The following is a 19,333-nucleotide window of genomic DNA, read 5'->3' on the forward strand; positions in this document are numbered from 1 at the left end:
AGGAGGCAACCCGCCTTAGAGAACAAGATGGCATGGCTGGAGACCACTGAGGAGGTCAGCAGCAGGAATGTGGTTCCATGCTTCTGGATCCAGTGCTGGAAGGAGTTCAATGACCTAATCAGGTCAGGGAAGGTGAGTGGCAATAGCTCATTCAAGTATATTCTGATGTGCATCTCGCCTCAACGCCGCCCCCCCTAACTTTGCCTCCCCAAATCTGCTTCCACACATCACTCCTCATACCAATCTACCTTGGAGGTACATCTATGCCTCCCTGTCTGGTCATCTCCATCCATCCATTCACATTCCACTACTCTCACTCATACTCTCCCTCCTTGCAGGAGACGAGAGCACAGAATACCAGGCAGAGGAGAGAGCCAAAGGTACCCCTCCAGCTATCTCCATATTGACAGCTGCCGAGGAGGAGGAGGTGCTGGAGATAAGCTTAGTCATAACATAGGAACAGGAGGAGGCCATTCAGTCCCTTGAACGTGTTCTACGACCATTCAATGGGATCATGGCTGATCTACTTCCGAACTCCACATGCCCGCCTTTGCCCCAAAGCCCTTAATATGCTTATTCTGACCGGCTTCGTTGAACAAGGCATTGGTCACCAGTGGAAATGCATTTATAGAGTCAGAGAATGGGTGCAATAGGGAAGCCAGCCTCTCAGCCTGTTGAATCTGTGCTGGATGCCTGCATGCGCAATTCCCCCACCCTTTCCCCATTGCCCTGCAAATTTATTCCCTTCAGCTGATTATCCAATTTCCTTTTGAAGGCCTCGATTGAACCTGCCTCCACCGCACTCTCAGACAGTGCATTCCAGATCCTAAACACACACTGAACCTGCCTCCACCACACTCTCAGACAGTGCATTCCAGATCCTAAACACTCACTGAACCTGCCCCCACCACACTCTCAGACAGTGCATTCCAGATCCTAAACACACACTGAAACTGCCTCCACCACACTCTCAGGCAGTGCATTCCAGATCCTAAACACACACTGAACCTGCCTCCACCACACTCTCAGACAGTGCATTCCAGATCCTAAACACTCACTGAACCTGCCCCCACCACACTCTCAGACAGTGCATTCCAGATCCTAAACACTCACTGAACCTGCCTCCACCACACTCTCAGACAGTGCATTCCAGATCCTAAACACTCACTGAACCTCCCTCCACCACACTCTCAGACAGTGCATTCCAGATCCTAAACACTCACTGAACCTGCCCCCACCACACTCTCAGACAGTGCATTCCAGATCCTAAACACTCACTGAACCTGCCTCCACCACACTCTCAGACAGTGCATTCCAGATCCTAAACACTCACTGAACCTGCCCCCACCACACTCTCAGACAGTGCATTCCAGATCCTAAACACACACTGAACCTGCCTCCACCACACTCTCAGACAGTGCATTCCAGATCCTAAACACTCACTGAACCTGCCTCCACCACACTCTCAGACAGTGCATTCCAGATCCTAAACACTCACTGAACCTGCCCCCACCACACTCTCAGACAGTGCATTCCAGATCCTAAACACACACTGAACCTGCCCCCACCACACTCTCAGACAGTGCATTCCAGATCCTAAACACACACTGAAACTGCCTCCACCACACTCTCAGGCAGTGCATTCCAGATCCTAAACACACACTGAACCTGCCTCCACCACACTCTCAGACAGTGCATTCCAGATCCTAAACACTCACTGAACCTGCCCCCACCACACTCTCAGACAGTGCATTCCAGATCCTAAACACACACTGAACCTGCCCCCACCACACTCTCAGACAGTGCATTCCAGATCCTAAACACTCACTGAACCTGCCCCCACCACACTCTCAGACAGTGCATTCCAGATCCTAAACACACACTGAACCTGCCTCCACCACACTCTCAGACAGTGCATTCCAGATCCTAAACACTCACTGAACCTGCCTGCACCACACTCTCAGACAGTGCATTCCAGATCCTAAACACTCACTGAACCTGCCTCCACCACACTCTCAGACAGTGCATTCCAGATCCTAAACACTCACTGAACCTGCCTCCACCACACTCTCAGACAGTGCATTCCAGATCCTAAACACTCACTGAACCTGCCTCCACCGCACTCTCAGACAGTGCATTCCAGATAGTAAACACTCACTGAACCTGCCTCCACCGTACTCTCAGACAGTGCATTCCAGATAGTAAACACTCACTGAACCTGCCTCCACCACACTCTCAGACAGTGCATTCCAGATCCTAAACACTCACTGAACCTGCCTCCACCACACTCTCAGACAGTGCATTCCAGATCCTAAACACTCACTGAACCTGCCTCCACCACACTCTCAGACAGTGCATTCCAGATCCTAAACACTCACTGAACCTGCCTCCACCACACTCTCAGACAGTGCATTCCAGATCCTAAACACTCACTGAACCTGCCTCCACCACACTCCCAGACAGTGCATTCCAGATCCTAAACACTCACTGAACCTGCCTCCACCGCACTCTCAGACAGTGCATTCCAGATCCTAAACACTCACTGAACCTGCCTCCACCACACTCTCAGACAGTGCATTCCAGATCCTAAACACTCACTGAACCTGCCTCCACCGCACTCTCAGACAGTGCATTCCAGATCCTAAACACACACTGAACCTGCCTCCACCACACTCTCAGACAGTGCATTCCAGATCCTAAACACTCACTGAACCTGCCTCCACCACACTCTCAGACAGTGCATTCCAGATCCTAAACACTCACTGAACATGCCTCCACCACACTCTCAGACGGTGCATTCCAGATCCTAAACACTCACTGAACCTGCCTCCACCACACTCTCAGAAAGTGCATTCCAGATCCTAAACACTCACTGAACCTGCCTCCACCACACTGTCAGACAGTGCATTCCAGACCCTAAACACTCACTGAACCTGCCTCCACCACACTCTCAGACAGTGCCTTCCAGATCCTAAACACTCACTGAACCTGCCTCCACCACACTCTCAGACAGTGCCTTCCAGACCCTAAACACTCACTGAACCTGCCTCCACCACACTCTCAGACAGTGCCTTCCAGATCCTAAACACTCACTGAACCTGCCTCCACCACACTCTCAGACAGTGCATTCCAGATCCTAAACACACACTGAACATGCCTCCACCACACTCTCAGACGGTGCATTCCAGATCCTAAACACTCACTGAACCTGCCTCCACCACACTCTCAGAAAGTGCATTCCAGATCCTAAACACTCACTGAACCTGCCTCCACCACACTGTCAGACAGTGCATTCCAGACCCTAAACACTCACTGAACCTGCCTCCACCACACTCTCAGACAGTGCCTTCCAGATCCTAAACACTCACTGAACCTGCCTCCACCACACTCTCAGACAGTGCCTTCCAGATCCTAAACACTCACTGAACCTGCCTCCACCGCACTCTCAGACAGTGCATTCCAGATCCTAAACACTCACTGAACCTGCCTCCACCACACTCTCAGACAGTGCCTTCCAGATCCTAAACACTCACTGAACCTGCCTCCACCGCACTCTCAGACAGTGCATTCCAGATCCTAAACACTCACTGAACCTGCCTCCACCACACTCTCAGACAGTGCATTCCAGATCCTAAACACTCACTGAACCTGCCTCCACCGCACTCTCAGACAGTGTATTCCTGATCCGAAACACTCACTGAACCTGCCTCCACCACACTCTCAGACAGTGCATTCCAGATCCTAAACACTCACTGAACCTGCCTCCACCGCACTCTCAGACAGTGCATTCCAGATCCTAAACACTCACTGAACCTGCCTCCACCACACTCTCAGACAGTGTATTCCAGATCCTAAACACACACTGAACCTGCCTCCACCGCACTCTCAGACAGTGCATTCCAGATCCTAAACACACACTGAACCTGCCTCCACCGCACTCTCAGACAGTGCATTCCAGATCCTAAACACTCACTGAACCTGCCTCCACCGCACTCTCAGACAGTGTATTCCTGATCCTAAACACTCACTGAACCTGCCTTCACCACACTCTCAGAAAGTGCATTCCAGATCCTAAACACTCACTGAACCTGCCTCCACCACACTGTCAGACAGTGCATTCCAGACCCTAAACACTCACTGAACCTGCCTCCACCACACTCTCAGACAGTGCATTCCAGATCCTAAACACTCACTGAACCTGCCTCCACCGCACTCTCAGACAGTGTATTCCTGATCCTAAACACTCACTGAACCTGCCTCCACCACACTCTCAGAAAGTGCATTCCAGATCCTAAACACTCACTGAACCTGCCTCCACCACACTCTCAGACAGTGCCTTCCAGATCCTAAACACTCACTGAACCTGCCTCCACCACACTCTCAGAAAGTGCATTCCAGATCCTAAACACTCACTGAACCTGCCTCCACCACACTCTCAGACAGTGCCTTCCAGATCCTAAACACTCACTGAACCTGCCTCCACCACACTCTCAGACAGTGCATTCCAGATCCTAAACACTCACTGAACCTGCCTCCACCGCACTCTCAGACAGTGCATTCCAGATCCTAAACACTCACTGAACCTGCCTCCACCACACTCTCAGACAGTGCATTCCAGATCCTAAACACTCACTGAACCTGCCTCCACCGCACTCTCAGACAGTGTATTCCTGATCCGAAACACTCACTGAACCTGCCTCCACCACACTCTCAGACAGTGCATTCCAGATCCTAAACACTCACTGAACCTGCCTCCACCGCACTCTCAGACAGTGCCTTCCAGATCCTAAACACTCACTGAACCTGCCTCCACCACACTCTCAGACAGTGCATTCCTGATCCTAAACACTCACTGAACCTGCCTCCACCACACTCTCAGACAGTGTATTCCTGATCCTAAACACTCACTGAACCTGCCTCCACCGCACTCTCAGACAGTGCATTCCAGATCCTAAACACTCACTGAACCTGCCTCCACCACACTCTCAGACAGTGCATTCCAGATCCTAAACACTCACTGAACCTGCCTCCACCGCACTCTCAGACAGTGCATTCCAGATCCTAAACACTCACTGAACCTGCCTCCACCGCACTCTCAGACAGTGCATTCCAGATCCTAAACACACACTGAACCTGCCTCCACCACACTCTCAGACAGTGCATTACAGTACATTCCAGATCCTAAACACTCACTGAACCTGCCTCCACCACACTCTCAGACAGTGCATTCCAGATCCTAAACACACACTGAACCTGCCTCCACCGCACTCTCAGACAGTGTATTCCTGATCCTAAACACACACTGAACCTGCCTCCACCACACTCTCAGACAGTGTATTCCAGATCCTAAACACACACTGCTTTAAAGTGTTTTCCTCATGTTGCCATTGGTTCTTTTGCCAATCACCTTAAATTGATATCCTCTGGTACTTGACCCTTCGGCCAATGGGAACAGTTTCTCCCTATCTACTCTGTCCAGACCCCTCATGAGTTTGAACACCTCCATCAAATCTCCTCTCAATCATCTCTTCTCTAAGGGAGACAACCTCAACTTCTCCAATCATTTTTTCTTCTTTCATGGGATGTGGGTGTCGCTGGCCAGGCCAGCGGTTATTGCCCATCCATAATTTCCCTTGAGATGGTGGTGGTGGAGCTGCCACCTTGAACCGCTGCAGTCCATTTGGGGTAGGCACACCCACAGTGCTGCTAGGAAGGGAGTTCCAGGATTTTGACCCAGCGACAGTGAAGGAACGGCGATATAGTTCCAAGTCAGGATGGTGTGTGAATTGGAGGGGAACTTGCAGATGGTGGTGTTCCCATGTGTCTGCTGCCTTTGTCATTCTAGTTGGTAGACGTCTCAGGTTTGGAAGGTGCTGTGTAAGAAGCCTTGGTGAGTTGCTGCAGTGCATCTTGTAGATGGTACACACTGCTGCCACTGTGTGTCGGCGGTGGAGGGAGTGAATGTTTGTAGATGGGGTGCCGATCAAGCGAGTGTTGTTGGAGCTGACCCATCCAGGTAAGTGGAGAGTATTCCATCATACTCCTGACTTGTGCCTTGTAGATGGTGGACAGGCTTTGGGGGAGTCAGGAGGTGAGTTCCTTGCCACAGAATTCTCAGCCTCTGATCTGCTCCTGTAGCTAGGGTATTTATATGACAGTTAAGTTTCTGGTCAATGGTAACCCCCAGGATGTTGATACACGTTACTGAAGTTCCTCATCCTTGGAAACATCTTCATACATCTTCTCTGCCCCTCTCTAAAGCCTTCACATCCTATCTATAGTGCTGTGCCCAGAATTGGAGACAAATACTCCAGTTGAAGCTGAATAAGTATTTTATAAAGGTTCATCATAATTTCCTTGCTTTTGTACTCTATTTACAAAGCCCATGATCCCGAATACCTTATTAATCACTTTCTCAACCTGCCCTACCACCTTCTACGATTTGTGCACATATATCCCAAGTTCTCTCTGTTCATGAACCCTCTTTAGAATTGTACTCTTTATTATATATTGCCTCTCCTCATTCTTCCGACCAAAATGTATCACTTCACATTTCTCTGTATTAAATTTCATCTCGCTTGTTGGCAGCAGATTGCGAGGTTTTGCAAATATCTCCTGCAGATCCCTGGAAGTAGCCAGAGCCGAAGAAATTAAAGTCAGTGGTGACTTTTACAGCCACTGACAATGTGTGTGTCCAACCTGGAGACACTTGTCTTGTTCCAGGAAGATGCAGATGTCTGACATGACCTGGTGTGAAACCATGAGTCTCCTGAGGCTCTGGTGCTTGGACATGTCCAGGAAGCTGAACCTCTGCCTGTAAACCTGGGGGTATTGCCTCCTGCAAGCTCTGTCCTGTGAAGGGGCATGTGGTTCAGGGAAGGCAGCAGTTGCTGCCGGTGCTGGGGCTGCTCAACTCGTTCCTTTTCTGCAAGGTAAAACTTACTAAGCAGCACCCAGGCTGCACTAACACTTGACAGATAAGAAGTGTAGATCAGACGCACAAAACTCGATGGTAGTAGAAATGACTTCCAAAGTGTTGGAAATTACCTCTAGTGCAGTGCAAGCAGCACCCTCAGAAAAGCCACAAGCAAAACACTTTCACTTAGGCAAGGAAGCAACTGTGAGGTCTCAGTACTTCGAAGATATTTTTCCCACCATGTGCTCAGCCCCCTCAATTCCCACTGTCCTCTCTCTCTGCTTCCACTGGTGGGTTCCAGGAAAAATTCCAAAATCCCAGTTAAAATAGCTGCTCGTAGCCTTTTTGCATGTTCGAGTGGGGAACCTCCAGTTGCAATGGGGCTTCCCTCACATAGCCAGACGTTCTGAAGTTAAATGTGCACAGTTGCTGCCAGCTTCCTGACGCGACATCAATTTCAGTCCTTTTAACCTGCCGCCCATTCTCAAGCCCACTCAATTTTCCTGCTAAAATTCCCCTATTCCGTCACCTCTCAGTCAGAAGGTTGTGGGTTTGAGCCCCACTCAAGAGACTAGAGCACAAAGTCCAGGCCAACACCCCAGTACAGGACAGAGACAGTGCTGCAGTGTCAGAGGGTCAGTACTGAGGGAGTGCTGCACTGTCGGAGGGTCAGTACTGAGGGAGAGCTGCACTGACAGAGGGTCAGTACTGAGGGAGCGCTGCACTGTCAGAGGGTCAGTACTGTGGGAGTGCTGCACTGTCGGAGGGTCAATACTGAGGGAGCGCTGCACTGTCGGAGGGTCAGTACTGAGGCAGCGCTGCACTGTCGGAGGGTCAACACTGAGGGAGTGCTGCACTGTCGGAGGGTCAGTACTGAAGGAGTGCTGCACTGTCAGAGGGTCAGTACTGTGGGAGTGCTGCACTGTCGGAGGGTCAATACTGAAGGAGCGCTGCACTGTCAGAGGGTCAGTACTGAGGGAGCACTGCACTGTCGGAGGGTCAGCACAGAGACAGTGCTGCACTGTCGGAGGGTCAGTACTGAGGGAGCGCTGCACTCGGAGGGTCAGTACTGAGGGAGTGCTGCACTGTCAGAGGGTCAGTACTGAGGGAGTGCTGCACTGTTGGAGGGTCAGTACTGAGGGAGTGCTGCACTGTCAGAGGGTCAGTACTGAGGGAGTGCTGCACTGTCGGAGGGTCAATACTGAAGGAGCGCTGCACTGTCAGAGGGTCAGTACTGAGGGAGTGCTGCACTGTCGGAGGGTCAGCACAGAGACAGTGCTGCACTGTCGGAGGGTCAGTACTGAGGGAGTGCTGCACTGTCAGAGGGTCATTACTGAGGGAGTGCTGCACTGTCGGAGGGTCAGTTCGAAGGGAGTGCTGCACTGCCAGAGGGTCAGTACTGAGGGAGTGCTGCACTGTCAGAGGGTCAGGGCTGAGGGAGTGCTGCACTGTTGGAGGGTCAGTACTGAGGGAGTGCTGCACTGTCAGAGGGTCAGTACTGAGGGAGTGCTGCACTGTCGGAGGGTCAATACTGAAGGAGCGCTGCACTGTCAGAGGGTCAGTACTGAGGGAGTGCTGCACTGTCGGAGGGTCAGCACAGAGACAGTGCTGCACTGTCGGAGGGTCAGTACTGAGGGAGTGCTGCACTGTCAGAGGGTCATTACTGAGGGAGCGCTGCACTGCCGGAGGGTCAGTACTGAGGGAGTGCTGCACTGTCAGAGGGTCAGTACTGAGGGAGTGCTGCACTGTCGGAGGGTCAGCACAGAGACAGTGCTGCACTGTCGGAGGGTCAGTACTGAGGGAGCGCTGCACTCGGAGGGTCAGTACTGAGGGAGAGCTGCACTGTCAGAGGGTCAGTACTGAGGGAGCGCTGCACTGTCAGAGGGTCAGTACTGAGGGAGCGCTGCACTGTCGGAGGGTCAGTACTGAGGGAGTGCTGCACTGTCAGAAGATCAGTACTGAGGGAGTGCTGCACTGCCAGAGGGTCAGGACTGAGGGAGTGCTGCACTGCCAGAGGGTCAGGACTGAGGGAGTGCTGCACTGCCAGAGGGTCAGGACTGAGGGAGTGCTGCACTGTCAGAGGGTCAGTACTGAGGGAGCGCTGCACTTTCGGAGGGTCAGTTCTAAGGGAGTGCTGCACTGTCAGAGGGTCGGGACTGAGGGAGTGCTGCACTGCCAGAGGGTCAGTACTGAGGGAGTGCTGCACTATCAGAGGGTCAGAACTGAGGGAGTGCTGTACTGCCAGAGGGTCAGTACTGAGGGAGTGCTGCACTGTCGGAGGGTCAGCACAGAGACAGTGCTGCACTGTCGGAGGGTCAGTACTGAGGGAGCGCTGCACTCGGAGGGTCAGTACTGAGGGAGAGCTGCACTGTCAGAGGGTCAGTACTGAGGGAGCGCTGCACTGTCAGAGGGTCAGTACTGAGGGAGCGCTGCACTGTCGGAGGGTCAGTACTGAGGGAGTGCTGCACTGTCAGAGGATCAGTACTGAGGGAGCGCTGCACTGTCGGAGCGTCAGTTCTAAGGGAGTGCTGCACTGTCAGAGGATCAGTACTGAGGGAGTGCTGCACTGTCGGAGGGTCAGCACAGAGACAGTGCTGCACTGTCGGAGGGTCAGTACTGAGGGACCGCTGCACTCGGAGGGTCAGTACTGAGGGAGAGCTGCACTGTCAGAGGGTCAGTACTGAGGGAGCGCTGCACTGTCAGAGGGTCAGTACTGAGGGAGCGCTGCACTGTCGGAGGGTCAGTACTGAGGGAGCGCTGCACTGTCAGAGGGTCAGTACTGAGGGAGCGCTGCACTGTCGGAGGGTCAGTACTGAGGGAGTGCTGCACTGTCAGAGGATCAGTACTGAGGGAGCGCTGCACTGTCGGAGCGTCAGTTCTAAGGGAGTGCTGCACTGTCAGAGGGTCAGGAATGAGGGAGTGCTGCACTGCCAGAGGGTCAGGACTGAGGGATTGCTGCACTGCCAGAGGGTCAGTACTGAGGGAGTGCTGCACTGTCAGAGGGTCAGGACTGAGGGAGTGCTGCACTGTCAGAGGGTCAGCACTGAGGGAGTGCTGCACTGTCGGAGGGTCAGTACTGAGGGAGTGCTGCACTGTCGGAGGGTCAGTACTGAGGGAGTGCTGCACTATCAGAGGGTCAGAACTGAGGTAGTGCTGTACTGCCAGAGGGTCAGTACTGAGGGAGTGCTGCACTGTCAGAGGATCAGTACTGAGGGAGCGCTGCACTGTCGGAGGGTCAGTTCTAAGGGAGTGCTGCACTGCCAGAGGGTCAGTACTGAGGGAGTGCTGCACTATCAGAGGGTCAGGACTGAGGGAGTGCTGCACTATCAGAGGGTCAGGACTGAGGGAGTGCTGTACTGCCAGAAGTTCAGTACTGAGGGAGTGCTGCACTGTCAGAGGATCAGTACTGAGGGAGTGCTGCACTGCCAAAGGGTCAGTACTGAGGGAGTGCTGCACTGCCAAAGGGTCAGTACTGAGGGAGTGCTGCACTGCCAGAGGGTCAGTACTGAGGGTGCACCGCACTTTCGGAGGTACCGTCTTTCGGATGAGATGTTAAACAGAGGCCGTGTCTGCCCTCTCAGGTGGGCATAAAAGATCCCACAGCCACTAATTCGAAGTAGAGCAGGGGAGTTCTCCCCAGTGTTCTGAGGCCAATATTCATCCCTCAACCAACATCACGAAAACAGATGGCCTGGTTATTGTGACATTGCTGATTGTAGGATCTTACAACCGTGACTATGCTTCAAAAATGTACTTCATTGACTGTGAAGCACTTTGGGATGTACTGAGGTGGTGAAAGGCACTATAGAAATGCAAAACTTTTTTTATTATTCCTGGGAGGTGAAGCCTTGAACGAAACAGAGGAGCCCATAGAGGCCTAGTCACCAATCCCCACGCTGGTGGATGTGCTGGCAGGGATTTTGGGGGATGATTAGAAGCATAGAAACATAGAAAAATAGGAGCAGGAGTAGGCCATTCGGCCCCTGGAGCCTGCTCCGCCATCCAATACGACCATGGCTGATCATCCAAACTCAGTAACCTGTTCCCACTTTCTCCCCATGTCCTTGATCCCTTTAGCCCTAAGAACTATATCTAACTCTTTCTTGAATATATTTAATGATTTGGCCTCAACTGCTTTCAGTGGTAGAGAATTCCACAGGTTCACCACTCTCTGGGTGAAGAAATCCCTCCTCATCTCAATCCTAAATGGCTTACCCCTTATCCTTAGACTGTGAGCCCTGGTCCTGGACTCCCCGCCAACGGGAACATCCTTCCTGCATCTAGTCTGTCCAGTCCTGTTAGAATTTTGTAGGTTTCTATGAAATTCCCTCTCATTCTTCTAAACTCTAGTGAATACAGGACTTGTCGACCCAATCTCTCTTCATATGTCAGTCCTGCCATCCCAGGACTCAGTCTGGTGAACCTTCGCTGCACTCCCTCTATGGCAAGAACATCCTTCCTCAGATAAGGAGACCAAAACTGCACACATTATTCCAGATGTGGTCTCACCAAGGCCCTTCAAGACATCCTTGCTCCTGTACTCGAATCCTCTCGCTATGAAGGCCAACATACCATTTGCCTCCTTAACTGCTTGCTGCACCTGCATGCTTACTTCCAGCAACTGGTGCACAAGGACACCCAGGTCTCATTGCACCTTCCCCTTTCCCAATCTATCAAAGTTCAGATCATAATCTGCCTTTCTGTTTTTACAACCAAAATGGATAACCTCACATTTATCCACGTTATACTGCATCTGCCATGCATTTGTCCACTCACTCAACCTGTCCAAATCACACTGGAGTTTCTCTGCATCCTCCTCACAGCTCCCACTCCCACCCAGCTTTGTGTTGTCTGCAAACTTGGATATATTACATTTAATTCTCTCATCTATATCATTAATATATATTGTGAATGGCTGGGGTCCTCGCACTGATCCCTGCGGTACCCCACTAGTCACTGCCTGCCACTCAGAAAAAGACCCATTTATTCCTACTCTTTGTTTCCTGTCTGCCAACCAGTTCTCTATCCATGTCAGTACCTTACCCCCAATCCCATGTGCTTTAATTTTACAAGCTAATCTCATTTGTGGGGCCTTATCGAAAGCCTTCTGAAAGTCCAAATTCACCACATCCACTGGTTCTCCCTTATCTATTCTACTAGTTACATCCTCAAAAAATTCCAGTAGATTTGTCAAGCATGAGTTCCCTTTTGTAAATCCATGTTGATTTTGTCCGATCCTGTCGTTGTTTTCCAAGTGCTCTGCTATTACATCCTTTATAATGGACTCCAGCATTTTCCCCACTGCTGATGTCAGGTTAACCAGTCGACAATTCCCTGTTTTCTCTCCCTCTTTTTTTTTAATAGTGGGGTTACATTAGCTACCCTCCAATCCATGAGGAGGGAGTCTGACAGCCATTCATCCCAGATTCAGCCAGCAATTGTGGCAGCCAGTTCACCTCCCGGCCTGAGGTCACTTAACCCAGCGTGGCCCCATGATACAAACCGTACGGCCTTACCTCCCCCCCAGCAAGGTCAGTGGCACGATGGGCATTATGCTATCTGCTGTTGTTCGCTTGTTGGTATTTTCTCCCACTCTTGACTAACTCAAAAGTTAGCAAACCACCTCCCTGGCCCCCCTGCTCTGAAAAGCCATCTGGGCCGTGAGGGTAAAAGATACAGTAAGTAAATCTTCTGTTAATAAATGATTTTTATTTTAGCTCCGGTTAGATAAAATTCACAGCTGAAGTAGTTCCCCTGAGGCCTACTCCGGGGTCTGGGGCCTTGGAGGAGGGTTTGTGACATGGAGGAGCTCGTCAGCTAGAGATCTCTGAACTAGGCCCAGACCCGTCCTAATTAACCCTGTCAGATAACTGTGAAAGATCTCACATTCACAGGAGAGACTCTGATTCCCACGAAGAGTTAATGGCTCCGTCTGATCAGTCAGCAGGGTTGAAGGAAGATGTGGACACTGGGTAAATATTACGCCACTGCTTTCAGTCAACCAGCAGTTAAAAATTAAACAGTTCAGTGACCTGCTCTTGCCTTCGCGTTATTCAAAACAAAAATATCCAGTCGGCGAGTTTCTCAATCTCAAGTGTTTGTCCAAACCTGCCGAATGGATTATCGTCAACGCTGCTACTGTGTGACCTTTCATCCCACTGCGCCCCCACACTGCCAGAGTCACAGGGGCAGAAGTGGCCGGGCCCTGGGTATTCGATGAGGGCTCAGGATTGACCCCAATTCTCAGCATCATTCCCCCCCACCCCGCTACTGCTGGCACCTCATTTTCTGCAGCGGTAATTCCTCTGGAATCCCAATGGGTGATTTTCCACGCCCACCCAACCAAACCCCACTCCCAGCCCCCTCAACCCCAGCCCCCACTTTGCGCTTTTAGAAAGAACTTGCATTTCTTTAGCGCCTTTCCACCACCTCCGGATGTTCCAAGGCGTTTCACAACCTATGAAGAACGTCTGGAACTGTAGTCACTTGTTGTAATGTAGGAAAACGGAGCGACCGATTTGTGCACAGCTTCACAGGAGGGGACATCAGACCGAATGTGACACAGCCCACAAAAGGAGACATCAGGGACAGGCAACCAAAAGCTCAGTCAGAGGTGGGTTTGAAGGAGGAGAGAGAATGGTGGAGAGGTTTAGGGAGGAAATTCCAGAGCTTAGGGCCCAGGCAGCTGGAGGCACGGTCACCAATGATGGAGCGATGGGAATCGGGGGTGTACAAGGGGCCAGAATTAGAGGATCCCGGAGGGTTGTGGGGCTGAGGAAATTAAAGAGATAGGGAGGGGAAAGGCTACAGAGGGATTTCAAAACAAGGGTGAGAATTTTTAAATCAATGCAGTGCTGAACTGGGAAAGTGCCTTCGTCCCATTCCCGATCCTGTAGCTATGGAGAGCTGTTACAAACTTCCACACGCTTTCATTTTTCAGATGCCCAGTTGAAGCAGCAATACATAAGGTCAAAAAAGTGAAGGCAAGATAGATCAGAGGTAAAAGTTGGGTTTTACTCAGTGCCTCATCTCTGACTCAGAAGAAGTGGTTCAAATCCCACTCCAGAGACTTCAGCACATAATCCAGGATGACAGTCCCAGTGCCAGTACTGAGGGAGTGCTGCACTGTCGGAGGGTCAGTACTGAGGGAGTGCTGCACTGTCGGAGGGTCAGTACTGAGGGAGTGCTGCACTGTCGGAGGGTCAGTACTGAGGGAGTGCTGCACTGTCGGAGGGTCTGTATTGAAGGAGCGCCGCACATTCGGAGGGTCAGTACTGAGGGAATGCTGCACTGTCGGAGGGTCAGTACTGAGGGAGTGCTGCAATGTTTGAGGTTCAGTACTGAGGGAGTGCTGCACTGTCGGAGGGTCAGTACTGAGGGAGTGCTGCACTGTCGGAGGGTCAGTACTGAGGGAGTGCGGCACTGTCGGAGGGTCAGTACTGAGGGAGTGCTGCACGCTCAGAGGGTCAGTACTGAGGGAGTGCTGCACTGTCGGAGGGTCAGTACTGAGGTTGTGCTGCACTGTCAGAGGGTCAGTACTGAGGGAGTGCTGCACTGTCGGAGGGTCAGTACTGAGGGAGTGCCGCACTGTCGGAGGGTCAGTACTGAGGGAGCGCTGCACTGTCGGAGGGTCAGTACTGAAGGAGTGCTGCACGCTCAGAGGGTCAGTACTGAGGGAGTGCTGCACTGTCGGAGGGTCAGTACTGAGGGAGTGCTGCACTGTCGGAGGGTCAGTACTGAGGGAGTGCTGCACTGTCGGAGGGTCGGTACTGAAGGAGTGATGCACTGTCGGAGGGTCAGTACTGACGGAGTGCTGCACTGTCGGAGTGTCAGTACTGAGGGAGTGCTGCACGCTCAGAGGGTCAGTACTGAGGGAGTGCTGCACTGTCGGAGGGGCAGTACTGAGGGAGTGCTGCACTGTCGGAGTGTCAGTACTGAGGGAGTGCTGCACGCTCAGAGGGTCAGTACTGAGGGAGTGCCGCACTGTCGGAGGGTCAGTACTGAGGGAGTGCTGCACTGTCGGAGGGTCAGTGCTGAGGGAGTGCTGCACTGTCAGAGGATCAGTACTGAGGGAGTGCTGCACTGTCGGAGTGTCAGTACTGAAGGAGTGCTGCACGCTCAGAGGGTCAGTACTGAGGGAGTGCTGCACTGTCGGAGGGTCAGTACTGAGGGAGTGCTGCACTGTCGGAGGGTCAGTACTGAGGGAGTGCTGCACTGTCGGAGGGTCGGTACTGAAGGAGTGATGCACTGTCGGAGGGTCAGTACTGACGGAGTGCTGCACTGTCGGAGTGTCAGTACTGAGGGAGTGCTGCACGCTCAGAGGGTCAGTACTGAGGGAGTGCTGCACTGTCGGAGGGGCAGTACTGAGGGAGTGATGCACTGTCGGAGTGTCAGTACTGAGGGAGTGCTGCACTGTCGGAGGGTCAGTACTGAAGGAGTGCTGCACTGTCGGAGGTTCAGTACTGAGGGAGTGCTGCACTGTCGGAGGGTCAGTACTGAGGGAGTGCTGCACTGTCGGAGGGTCAGTACTGAAGGAGTGCTGCACTGTCGGAGGGTCAGTACTGAGGGAGTGCTGCACTGTCGGAGGGTCAGTACTGAGGGAGTGCTGCACTGTCGGAGGGTCAGTACTGAAGGAGTGCTGCACTGTCGGAGGGTCAGTACTGAGGGAGTGATGCACTGTCGGAGTGTCAGTACTGAGGGAGTGCTGCACTGTCGGAGGGTCAGTACTGAAGGAGTGCTGCACTGTCGGAGGGTCAGTACTGAGGGAGTGCTGCACTGTCGGAGGGTCAGTACTGAAGGAGTGATGCACTGTCGGAGTGTCAGTACTGAGGGAGTGCTGCACTGTCGGAGTGTCAGTACTGAGGGAGTGCTGCACGCTCAGAGGGTCAGTACTGAGGGGGTGCTGCACTGTCGGAGGGTCAGTACTGAGGGAGTGCTGCACTGTCGGAGGGTCAGTACTGAGGGAGCGCTGCACTGTCGGAGGGTCAGTACTGAGGGGGTGCTGCACTGTCGGAGGGTCAGTACTGAGGGAGTGCTGCACTGTCGGAGGGTCAGTACTGAGGGGGTGCTGCACGCTCAGAGGGTCAGGACTGAGGGGGTGCTGCACTGTCGGAGGGTCAGTACTGAGGGAGTGCTGCACTGTCGGAGGGTCAGTACTGAGGGAGTGCTGCACTGTCGGAGGGTCAGTACTGAGGGGGTGCTGCACTGTCGGAGGGTCAGTACTGAGGGAGTGCTGCACTGTCGGAGGGTCAGTACTGAGGGAGTGCTGCACGCTTAGAGGGTCAGTACTGAGGGAGTGATGCACTGTCGGAGGGTCAGTACTGAGGGAGTGCTGCACTGTCAGAGTGTCAGTACTGAGGGAGTGATGCACTGTCGGAGGGTCAGTACTGAGGGAGTGCTGCACTGTCAGAGTGTCAGTACTGAGGGAGTGATGCACTGTCGGAGGGTCAGTACTGAGGGAGTGCTGCACTGTCGGAGGGTCAGTACAGAGGGGGTGCTGCACTGTTGGAGGGTCAGTACTAAGGGAGTGCTGCACTGTCGGAGTGTCAGTACTGAGGGGGTGCTGCACTGTCGGAGGTTCAGTACTGAGGGAGTGCTGCACGCTCAGAGGGACAGTACTGAGGGGGTGCTGCACTGTCGGAGGGTCAGTACTGAGGGAGCACTGCACGCTCAGAGGGTCAGTACTGAGGGAGTGCTGCACTGTCGGAGGGTCAGTACTGAGGGGGTGCTGCACTGTCAGAGGGTCAGTACTGAGGGAGTGATGCACTGTCGGAGGGTCAGTACTGAGGGAGTGCTGCACTGTCGGAGGGTCAGTACGGAGGGAGTGCTGCACTGTTGGAGGGTCAGTACTGAGGGAGTGCTGCACTGTCGGAGGGTCAGTGCTGAGGGAGTGCTGCACTGTCGGAGGGTCAGTGCTGAGGGAGTGCTGCACTGTCAGAGTGTCAGTACTGAGGGAGTGATGCACTGTCGGAGGGTCAGTACTGAGGGAGTGCTGCACTGTCGGAGGGTCAGTACAGAGGGGGTGCTGCACTGTTGGAGGGTCAGTACTAAGGGAGTGCTGCACTGTCGGAGTGTCAGTACTGAGGGGGTGCTGCACTGTCGGAGGGTCAGTACTGAGGGAGTGCTGCACGCTCAGAGGGTCAGTACTGAGGGAGTGCTGCACGCTCAGAGGGTCAGTACTGAGGGAGTGCTGCACTGTCGGAGGGTCAGTACTGAGGTTGTGCTGCACTGTCAGAGGGTCAGTACTGAGGGAGTGCTGCACTGTCGGAGGGTCAGTACTGAGGGAGTGCCGCACTGTCGGAGGGTCAGTACTGAGGGAGCGCTGCACTGTCGGAGGGTCAGTACTGAGGGAGTGCCGCACTGTCGGAGGGTCAGTACTGAAGGAGTGCTGCACGCTCAGAGGGTCAGTACTGAGGGAGTGCTGCACTGTCGGAGGGTCAGTACTGAGGGAGTGCTGCACTGTCGGAGGGTCAGTACTGAGGGAGTGCTGCACTGTCGGAGGGTCGGTACTGAAGGAGTGATGCACTGTCGGAGGGTCAGTACTGACGGAGTGCTGCACTGTCGGAGTGTCAGTACTGAGGGAGTGCTGCACGCTCAGAGGGTCAGTACTGAGGGAGTGCTGCACTGTCGGAGGGGCAGTACTGAGGGAGTGATGCACTGTCGGAGTGTCAGTACTGAGGGAGTGCTGCACTGTCGGAGGGTCAGTACTGAAGGAGTGCTGCACTGTCGGAGGTTCAGTACTGAGGGAGTGCTGCACTGTCGGAGGGTCAGTACTGAGGGAGTGCTGCACTGTCGGAGGGTCAGTACTGAAGGAGTGCTGCACTGTCGGAGGGTCAGTACTGAGGGAGTGCTGCACTGTCGGAGGGTCAGTACTGAGGGAGTGCTGCACTGTCGGAGGGTCAGTACTGAAGGAGTGCTGCACTGTCGGAGGGTCAGTACTGAGGGAGTGATGCACTGTCGGAGTGTCAGTACTGAGGGAGTGCTGCACTGTCGGAGGGTCAGTACTGAAGGAGTGCTGCACTGTCGGAGGGTCAGTACTGAGGGAGTGCTGCACTGTCGGAGGGTCAGTACTGAAGGAGTGATGCACTGTCGGAGTGTCAGTACTGAGGGAGTGCTGCACTGTCGGAGTGTCAGTACTGAGGGAGTGCTGCACGCTCAGAGGGTCAGTACTGAGGGGGTGCTGCACTGTCGGAGGGTCAGTACTGAGGGAGTGCTGCACTGTCGGAGGGTCAGTACTGAGGGAGCGCTGCACTGTCGGAGGGTCAGTACAGAGGGGGTGCTGCACTGTCGGAGGGTCAGTACTGAGGGAGTGCTGCACTGTCGGAGGGTCAGTACTGAGGGGGTGCTGCACGCTCAGAGGGTCAGGACTGAGGGGGTGCTGCACTGTCGGAGGGTCAGTACTGAGGGAGTGCTGCACTGTCGGAGGGTCAGTACTGAGGGGGTGCTGCACGCTCAGAGGGTCAGGACTGAGGGGGTGCTGCACTGTCGGAGGGTCAGTACTGAGGGAGTGCTGCACTGTCGGAGGGTCAGTACTGAGGGAGTGCTGCACTGTCGGAGGGTCAGTACTGAGGGGGTGCTGCACTGTCGGAGGGTCAGTACTGAGGGAGTGCTGCACTGTCAGAGTGTCAGTACTGAGGGAGTGATGCACTGTCGGAGGGTCAGTACTGAGGGAGTGCTGCACTGTCGGAGGGTCAGTACAGAGGGGGTGCTGCACTGTTGGAGGGTCAGTACTAAGGGAGTGCTGCACTGTCGGAGTGTCAGTACTGAGGGGGTGCTGCACTGTCGGAGGTTCAGTACTGAGGGAGTGCTGCACGCTCAGAGGGACAGTACTGAGGGAGTGCTGCACTGCCGGAGGGTCAGTACTGAGGGAGTGCTGCACTGTCGGAGGGTCAGTACTGAGGGAGCACTGCACGCTCAGAGGGTCAGTACTGAGGGAGTGCTGCACTGTCGGAGGGTCAGTACTGAGGGGGTGCTGCACTGTCAGAGGGTCAGTACTGAGGGAGTGCTGCACTGTCAGAGTGTCAGTACTGAGGGAGTGATGCACTGTCGGAGGGTCAGTACTGAGGGAGTGCTGCACTGTCGGAGGGTCAGTACAGAGGGGGTGCTGCACTGTTGGAGGGTCAGTACTAAGGGAGTGCTGCACTGTCGGAGTGTCAGTACTGAGGGAGTGCTGCACGCTCAGAGGGACAGTACTGAGGGAGTGCTGCACTGCCGGAGGGTCAGTACTGAGGGAGTGCTGCACTGTCGGAGGGTCAGTACTGAGGGAGCACTGCACGCTCAGAGGGTCAGTACTGAGGGAGCGCTGCACTGTCGGAGGGTCAGTACTGAGGGAGCACTGCACGCTCAGAGGGACAGTACTGAGGGAGTGCTGCACTGCCGGAGGGTCAGTACTAAGGGAGTGCTGCACTGTCGGAGTGT

General features: G+C 53.7%; 1 protein-coding gene across 1 annotated transcript in view; it reads left to right on the top strand.

Moving 5' to 3' along the window:
• Positions 1-12,466: 12,466 nt before the first annotated feature.
• Positions 12,467-19,333, top strand: part of LOC137357328 (solute carrier family 35 member G3-like) — a 388,413-nt gene continuing 381,546 nt past the window's right edge. Inside the window, exon 1 of the mRNA XM_068023582.1 lies at positions 12,467-12,594. The gene's annotated coding sequence lies outside the window, so the exon portion shown is untranslated. The remainder of the gene's footprint in view (positions 12,595-19,333) is intronic.

This window comes from Heterodontus francisci, chromosome 48 (genome assembly GCF_036365525.1).
Source record: "Heterodontus francisci isolate sHetFra1 chromosome 48, sHetFra1.hap1, whole genome shotgun sequence".
Lineage (NCBI taxonomy): Eukaryota > Metazoa > Chordata > Chondrichthyes > Heterodontiformes > Heterodontidae > Heterodontus > Heterodontus francisci.